A 9,678-nucleotide genomic window follows, 5' to 3' on the forward strand; every position below is an offset into this window, starting at 1 on the left:
AATGTTTTTTTGCCAATTTCAAAATCAGTTAAAAAACTGCAGAACATACTTATTTTCTACTTCCAGATGATTTGTTGAAAACAACATCTTTCGATTTTAAAAGCAGCGAAATTCTTATTATAACATTTTAGAAAATTTAGAAAAGTGCAAATAAGAAAGGAAATTTGTAAAGAAAAATTTGTAAAAACCAAATATGCTACTTTCTAGAGACAGCCACTGATTTCGTTTTCTATGTTGTCTAATAAATTACCACAAACTTAGAAGCTTAAAAATCAGTACACATTTAATATCTCACAGTTTCTGAGGTCAAAAGTCCTGGCTCCATAGAGCTGGGTTCTCTGCTGCAGGCTCTCTCCAGGCTGCAAAGTACTGGCTGGGTGTATCCTCATCTGGAGGTTTATCTAGGAAAAAATATACTTCCAAGCTCATGCAAATTGTTGGCAGAATTAATTTCTTTGCAGCTGTTTCACTGAGGGCTCTGGCTTCTTACTGACTACTGGCTGGAAGCTCCCTTCAGGCCCTCAAGTTCCAAAAGTTGCCTGTAGTTCCTACAGGCTGCCCACAGTTCCTTGCCACGTGGCAGCTTGAATTTACAAGCCAGCAGGATAATTTTTCTCTCTCTACTCTGCTAACATGGAGTTTTACATTGTAACATACCATGGGAGTGACATCATATCCATCACCTTTGCCATAGTCTGTTAGTTAGAAGCAAGTCCTCACTCAAGGACAGGGGATTGCACAGGACATGTTTCATTGGGGATCAATTTATGGTGTCCACCACAGCCACTTTATTTTTGGGGGGCATATCCTTCTGTGGTTTTTCAGTGATTGCATACATGTAGTATGTTATAAACTAGAGGCCCGGTGCACAAAATTTGTGCACGGGGTATGGGGGTTGTCCCTCAGCCCAGCCTGCACCCTCTTCAATCTGGGACCCCTCGGAAGATGTCCGACTGCTGGTTTAGGCCCGATGCGGGATCGGGCCTAAACCGGCAGTCAGACATCCCTCTCACAATCTGGGCTCCTAACCACTCATCTGCCCGCCTGATTGCCCCTAACCGCTTCTGTCTGCCAGTCTGATCACCCCCTAACTGCTCCCTTGCTGGCCTGATTGACGCCCAACGGCTCCCCTGCCTGCCTGATGGCCCCCAACTGCCCTCCCCTGCCGACCTGATCTCACCCCCAACTACCTTCCCCTGCTGACCTGGTCACCCCCAACTACCCTCCCCTGCCAGTCTGGTCACCCCTAACTACCCTCCCCTGCAGGCCTGGTTCCCCCACAACTGCCTCCCCTGCCGGCCATCTTGTTGCAGCCATCTTGTATGACATGAGGTTGACCGTCTTCTGATGGCCATCTTGTGATGATATCAGGGCATTGTGCGAGGGCGCGAGGACCATCTAGGCTTTTATTAGTATAGATATGGTTTAAACTGAACTTTTGGGGTCAATATTTTTTAAAAACCTGATTTTATTTAATATATATAGTACATATATATTCATATATAATACTTTCATAAGTTATAATAATTAAATATATCATAACTTATAGTAGTAAAATTTATACTAGAAAAACACTGCATCCAATTTAAATGCCCAGTAAAAGGAGAATACTTACATAACTTTTAAGTTTTCTCTTATTACATATTGAGATTATTTCTGATTTTTAACTATTTTGAATGATTTTTCTACATAAATTTTTGCATAGAAACCTTTGTGTATTAAAAAAAACATACAAGTCTTTAGGATAGACCTGTAGCAGTGAAATTCCTAGGTCAAATGGCAAGGACATCTTAAAGGCTTTGAATTAATCCCAAATTACCTACCAGAATGGCAGTAGCAATTTAAACTTCTCCCATTGATAATAGAAAAAATACTATCTAGTTTTAATTTTCCTTACTTTTCCTGTAAGTGAACAGAATATTTTCCATATTTTTTATTTTCTATTTACACTTATTTTTTTAAAGATTACCTGTTCATTTTCTTATTTTTCTACTAGTTTGTAGTCATTCCTTTTTTTATGAAGTAAAATATTAAGGGATGTGGGAAGCATTAAAAGATTGTTTTTTTTTTTTTTGTAAATGAATAATGTTTCCAATTTGGCTTTAAATATATAGATGCTATCAATTAATACTAGGACCTTATAGCACTGCCCACTGAAGCACTGAAAAGTATGAAAGTTCACAACATACTGTAAGGAAAACTCATCAAGAATCTGCTCTGTTATCCTGGAGGCATCAGACATACCATATGCTGTGTCTAGGAGTTGCTATGGAAACTACTTTTAAAATTTAAAAATGGGTAAATTGTTGCTTAAAATCTCCATAACTTAGTGAGTCAATTAAGATCTCGTCAGAGCACTGCACTCCTTTTACTACCTGGTAACGCTTTATTTCTTGTAGTTCTATAGCATGTAAAGCCTCTGGGTCAGAGAAGAATGTATCTATTTCTGGCTTTAAATGATCCTTGTGAAGAAGTGATTCACTTGGGATTTTTTTTTTTCTTCTGATTAGCCAATGAATGAATCGTTATAAGGGAGACAGAAGAAATTGTGTCAGTGAAGATGGGCAGATTTGAGCATGTAAGTGTAAATTAAGAGAAATTTTTGGAGCTCTGACCTCAAAAAGGAAACTAAAGTAAAGAGACTTGGCCACAGTCTTTCGGAGTTGGCAGGGCTGGGATTAGATCTATTTCTCGCCTCCCATTGTACCACCACACTAGAGTATTTTCATAGGTTAGTCACTTTTTAGGAAATTAAATTATGTTTTAATTAAGGTAATACATTAACCCACTTACCAATGTCCTCAACGTGAACTCAAAGTGTTATAATAAAATTATCAGTTTCTGACCTGTCCCTACCTCTTGCCAATCTCAATTTTTCAAACTTTGATACTGTCTACTGATGTCTTAATGGTAATGGAGGTAATATTTTAAATCATTTTACTTTTCTCTGCCCCTATTCTTCTTCCTCATACTCTCCAAATAATTATATGATACTTTTTAGTTAATTCAATATTATAATTTGTGATCAAATTTATAAAATCATGATCTCATAAAATTGTTGACTACAGAAACAGGTAGATTCCTTCCTTGTGCAACTTTTCATTTTCCCTGCAGTTAATAATTCTTTCCTTCTAATTTTCTACGTATTCACCACATTCTTTTTTGGGTTATACACTTACCAATTTAAAAACATCTTGAAATACAGTTCTAAACTCTGGAACGGTTGAAGCTCCTGCCTGAAGCCATCTTTCCTCTTGTTTCTACCTGGACCAGTTGTTTCTCGGCTGCTGCAAAGCTGCCAACCTGGATTTCCCTTCACTGTTCTCATGTGTTAGAGTCTTTATTTTCTGAAATCCGTGTCTTCCTCTTTCTCTTTCATGTTGCTAAAGGATATTCTCCTAGGAAACAGTGCATAAGAGGCAAAATTTTTTAAATTCTTGCATGTTTGATTAGCTTTAATTTAATCTTACATGTGATTGATAGACTGGATATACAATTTTTAGTTGAAAATAATTTTCTCTCAAAATTTTAAAGGCACAGCTACACTATGGTCTAGCATTTATACTGCTACTGAACACATTTTCTTTATCCTGGTGTTTTGAAATTTCACAATGAGGAACCTTGGTGAGTCTTTCTTTTTTCCTTTTTCTTTTTTTTTAGAGAGAGAGGAAGGGAGAGTGATAGAGATAGAAACATTGATTGGCTGCCTTCTGCACGCCCCCACAGGAAATCGAGCCCACAACCCTGTCATTGAACTGACCAGGAATCAAACTGGTGGCCTCTTGGTTACTGGCTGGACGCTCAACTGCTGAGCTACACAGGCAGGGCAGTGAGTCTTTCTTCATTCATCATGTGGGCCCTTTTTCTCCAGAGATTCATGCTCTTTAGTTCTGAAAAAGGGTCTTGTGTCACATATTTGAGAACCTCCTCGCCTTGGTTTTCTCTGTCCCCTCTAGGATAGCTCCTGGTAGATTTACCCAATTTTACTTTCCTATCCTCCTATTAAAATTTTAAAATTTGGATTAATACCTAAGAAATCCTCTGATTATTCTCCGATTTCCCCCTTTTCATGGCTTTCTAATTTCATGGAATACAATCTTCTCAGTTCTTTGAAGATATTGACTTTGATTTTTAGAAGGTTTCTTTATTTTCCTTGGCTATATGTTATATGCATAGTCTCTACTTGCTTCAAGTTCATTTTTTTATTATTAAAATCTCCAAATATGTTTTTTAAAAATTAAAGATATAGAATTATGAGGTTTCAGTTCATATATTCTATCTTATTACAGAAAAATACTTGACTACTGGAATATGATCAAGAAACCTCTTTATACAACAAATTAACAAACGACAAGTGCTGGAGAGGATGTGGAGAAAAAGGAACCCTTGAGCACTGCTGGTGGGAATGCAGACTGTTGCAGCCACTGTGGAGAACAGTATGGAGTTTCCTCAAAAAACTATAAATGGAACTGCCATTTGACCCAGTAATCCCACTTCTAGGAATATATCCCAAGAAACTAGAAACACCAATCAGAAAGGATATATGCACCCCTATGTACATAGCAGCACAATTTACAATAGCTAAGATTTGGAAACAGCCTAAGTGCCCATCAGCAGATGAGTGGATTAGAAAACAGTGGACATCTACACAATGGAATACTATGCTGTGGTAAAAAAAAAAAAAAGAAGGAATTCTGACCATTTGCAACAGCATGGATGGAACTGGAGAGCATTATGCTAAGCGAAATAAGCCAGTCAGAGAAAGATAAATATCACATGATCTCACTCATTTGTGGAATATAATGAACAACATAAACTGATGAACAAAAACAGATTCAGAGACAGAGAAGCATCAATCAGACCGTCAAACCTCAGAGGGAAGGTAGGGGAGGGTGGGAGTAAGGGGGAGAGATCAACCAAAGGACTTGTATGCATGCATATAAGCCTAACCAATGGACACAGACAACAGTGGGGTGAGGGCATGAATTGGGGGGGGGGGGGAGTGAGGGGACAATGGGGGGATAAGGACACATATGTAATACCTTAATCAATAAAGGAAAAAAAAAGAAACCTCTTTATAAAGTTACTAAATAGCAGTGACCATGCATTTTACTTTATTTCCTACAATACATGTGTACATAACGCTTTTAAAGTACTTATGTGATTCGACAAACTGGCAGGAGTCTTACAGAAGTAGAAAAACTGCATTGTTTAGTCAGCTTTCTTGTAACTTGCACATGGAACTCTCTGCCCACCATCTAGCTTTTTAAAATATTTTTAATCTTCATTTCCTAGGTCTCTTTCTAAAGCTTCCTGTTCAATGTGTGTGCTGAGAATTTTAACTATTCTTTTCCTACCTTCTCATTTCCAAAGGTAATTCCTTGGCCAATCTCTCTTTTTAACATCCTCCTATATAGTAAAGAGGCAATATGCAAATTGACCATCACTCCAACACACAAGATGGCTGCCCCCATGTGGACACAAGATGGTGGCCACAAGATGGCCGGCAGGGGAGGGCAATTGTGGGTGATCAGGCCAGCAGGGGAGGGCAGTTGGAAGGACAAGGCTTGCAAGGGAGGGAAGTTGGGGGCAATCAAGCCTGCAGGGGAGGACTGTTGGAGAGGACCAGGCCGGCAGGGGAGGGCAGTTAGGGGTGACCAGGCCAGCAGGGGAGGGCAGTTAGGGGCAATCAGGCCAGCAGGGGAGCAGTTAGGGGTCGATCAGGCTGGCAGGCAGAAGTGGTTAGGGGCAATCAGGCAGGCAGGCAGGCAAGCGGTTGGGAGCCAGCAGTCCTGGATTGTGAGAGGGGTCCTAGATTGGAGAGGGTGCAGGCTGGGCTGAGGGACACCCCTCCCCCCCCCCGCCCTGTGCACGAATTTTGTGCATCGGGCCTCTAGTATTAAATAATATTAATGAAAAGGTCAGGGCAAAACAGTTGTAAGTCTTTATATAATTGAATATGAAAAGAAAAATTTTCTTATAGGAGTCATTTTAATAAAACATTGTTAAGGTACTTTTAAATATAAAAATACCTGCCTCTGGAGAATGAACAGATTAATTGTGGCTTATATTACACACACAAAAAGGGGAAATACACTCTATATAGCAAATCCACAAATTTTATTCTTTATGGCTCAATAAAATTCTGGTTAAAAAAAGTATTTTAAAATAATATTGCTGTAATGGTAATCAAAGAAAGAATATATTTAGAATAGTGGCAATCACATTTTTTTCCTAGCACTTGAATTTAACAGTTTGAATCTACCTTTAAAAGGAGTAAATTTAACAATAAACATTTTGAAACTGGCTATTTGACCCTTTGATCTCCTTTTAAAAACTTTCTGGAAAGTAAAGACCGATTTCCCTTTTCTTTCATTAGTTATGTTGGTGGTGTTACAATTGGCTCCTTTGCATCATTTGTGATGTTAAGGTGCGATATTGTGATATAATAATAAATGCATATTTTGGTCTTTATCCTGACTCCTAGCCAGAGCTCCTAAAACCTTTGTAATTTCCTAAGCAATAAAGGTGTTAGGATCATCTTTTGTTCTGATATTTGATACTGATTTCTGACACAGAGCTCCTAAATCCCTTGGGATTTCATGGATGACAGAAATATCTTTTGTTCTAATGAGGTGACCCTTGGTGGGCTCCTGGATAGCTCCTGGATGGGGACTGTTCACCAGAAAGACCAAGCCTTGATTAGAAGCTTGGCTGTCAGCCCTGTCTCCCATCCTCCAGGGAAGGGCAAGGGGCTAGAGATTGAGTTAATGACTGATCATGCCCATGTGAGGAAACCTTCCTAACAGTCCCTAAGGAGTGGGGGCTCTGGGGCTTCTGGGTTGATGAACACACGAGGTTCTGGGAGGGTGGCATGCCTGGAAAGGCCTGGAAGCTCCATGACCCTTTCCCCTCATCTTGCCCTGTGCATCTCTTCCATCTGGCTGTTCCTTTATAATAAATTGGTAATCTAGTGAATAAACTGTTTTCCTGAGTTCTGACAGCCATTCTAGGAAATTATCAAATCCAAGGAGGGTATTGTGGGAACCCCAATTTCTCATCTGCCAGTCAGAAGTACAGGTAAACAACCTGGGACTTGTGATTGGCATCTGGGGACAGTCTGGTGGGACTGAGCCCTTAACTTGTGGGATCTGATGCTAACTCGAGGTTGAAAGTGTCAGAACTGAATTGAATTGTAGGAAACCCAGTTGGTGTCCGCAGAAAACTGGAGAATTTCTTGGTGTGGAAAACCAAATTTATGATGAGAGTAAGTGGGTAGAGTAGTAGGGCAAAACAGTGCATTTCCTTTCATGAGGGTTTTGTTAAAAAACAAAATTCAACTTGAGTACATTTTAAAGATCTTATTGGCTTTGTTCAATGATTCATAAATCAAACAGCATCTGATCTAGCAGATAGAAAGGAGCTCTGAGGAGCTATACAAAATGACTTTTATAGACAGGAGGGAGCAGGAACAAGGAAGTTATACTAGGCAAAAAAGCAAGTTCATTATTGGAAGGTTACTTTCTTTAGGGGATGGCAGGATCTATCGGGCAAATGACCTAACTAGTGCTGATTGGGTAATTCCTGATTGACAGGCTTAAGATTGCATTCTGGAAGAGATAAAACTGTAATTAAGTCTTGGTTCGGTTCGGTCGTGGGGCTTAGCATAAATGACTCCATTTTGAGCCAATTGTCTTGTTTTTAATATTTGCTCTTATTTTGAACTCTATTTAAAAATTGAATTAAGGTAGTCATTACTACTTTTCTTTGGTTTGATCAATGCAAAAGATGCACTTTCTGCAATTGTAGCTGATCTCTCTGGTCCACTGTTTCTCCCACTTTTCCTAGGAGGTACCTTTGCCACTTCTCCGTTAAACATTTCCTTACGGAATTTCTGCATCATTTGGCATGTGAGTGGATGAAAACAGAGTATAGAAACATGGGACATGATTAAGGCTGAAATTTAAATTGGCTGCACCAGAGGCTAAAGGTAGGTAATATATGTTCAGTGGATTCTCAGTATACTCAGAGACACTGTAGCCCTTCTGACCCTTGGAAATTCCTGAAAGCTTATTTACAGTAGGGTTGGAGAATATTTGCTTTTCTGAGCAAGTACTTGTAACCTCAAGGTATGGTATGGACTATCTATAGCATAGTTAGTTGAGTTATTTTAAGCAAATGTTTTCACCTTTTCCATGCACTCTGCACTTGTCATTTGTCAAATGGGGGTAATGTCTACCTTAGTGCACTGTTTTAAAGATTGCAATTAGCTAATGGATTTGAAAGTGCGGTAGCAAGTTAAAAATGTTCCAGAAAGGCAAGGCATTTAACATATTCTTCAAGGGCTCTGAGCTGCTCTGATAGGTGGGAGGGGAATCTTCTTGGGCACCTTGTTGGGCCAACCTCAGTAGCAATTTCCCACAGAGATAACTGGGGGGGGGGGGGGGGTAGCCAGGTAATGTGAAAATGCATAAGCCTCCACTGAGACCCCTAGAGCTATAAGCTAATTTGTTATTTCTTTGTTTTGTTTTCTCTTGATTTCAGAGCACTGCTGATATAGTTCTTATTCTAGAAAAAAGTGGGGAAGAAAGGATGCTGCATGATTAAGTAAAAAGTCAACCCATCCTGAACAACCTTTTCCTATTCCTCTTCCCCTTTACCATCTTCTTTTAAAATGATATTTCTTCCATAAAATCAAACCTATAAAAAATGATCATTGTCTAGGAAGGAATGCCCAGGTTCAATAATTACAGAAAAGCATTGTGTTAAGAAACTTTCAGCAGGAAGTTACAAAAACTAAATTAAACCAAAGCAAAACCAACACCACCACAACAAAACCCAAAACAACAACAAAAACCTGACTCAGGTTATTATTTGATTAGCAGCTCACAAAGATCATTGATGACTCAGTCCCGATTATTTCCTGACTCTGCTGTCCTTACCACGGGCTTTCTGAGGAGGTTGGTGTCCAAGAAATTCAGAGCTGGACGGTAAAGCAGTATAAGCATATTTTAGTAAGGAACTATTGTAATGGGGAACAAGAAACCTCAGTATAGAACTGAGATCAATTTTGAATATAAGGAAAAGTAGGAATTTATGGCCAAAGGGCAGGATTTGGGGGATGAGTTAGTGGAAAATTACTTAAGAGAGTAATTTTTTTGCTAAACTGACTTAACAGTATTCTTGCTGAAGGCAGGCCAACGGGATCAGATATGATCTGGGAGAAGTTATCGAGGGTGATGAGATATGGAGGGTGGTGGATTCTGGCTCTACTAACTTAGTAGACTTCTTGCAAGGATGGAAACGGAAGGCCAAAGTTGGGCCTAGTCCAACAGAGGGCTCAGAAGAGACTAACATTTGGCCGAAGAGAGAATCTTTGCTACTGGCTCCCTTTATTTTATTTATTTATTTATTTATTTATTTATTTATTTATTTATTTCAGTGAGGAAGGGAGAGAGAGAGATAGAAACATCAATGATGAGAGAGAATCATCGATCAACTGGCCCCCAGTGGGGATTAAGCCCGCAACCCGGGCATATGCCCTTGGCCAGAATCAAACCCAGGACCCTTTAGTCCGCAGGCCAATGCTCTATCCACTGAGGCAAACCGGCTAGGGCAGTGGTCGGCAAACTCATTAGTCAACAGAGCCAAATATCAACAGTACAACGATTGAAATTT

Source organism: Cnephaeus nilssonii (genome assembly GCF_951640355.1).
Source record: "Cnephaeus nilssonii genome assembly, chromosome: 4".
Classification (NCBI taxonomy): Eukaryota; Metazoa; Chordata; class Mammalia; order Chiroptera; family Vespertilionidae; genus Cnephaeus; species Cnephaeus nilssonii.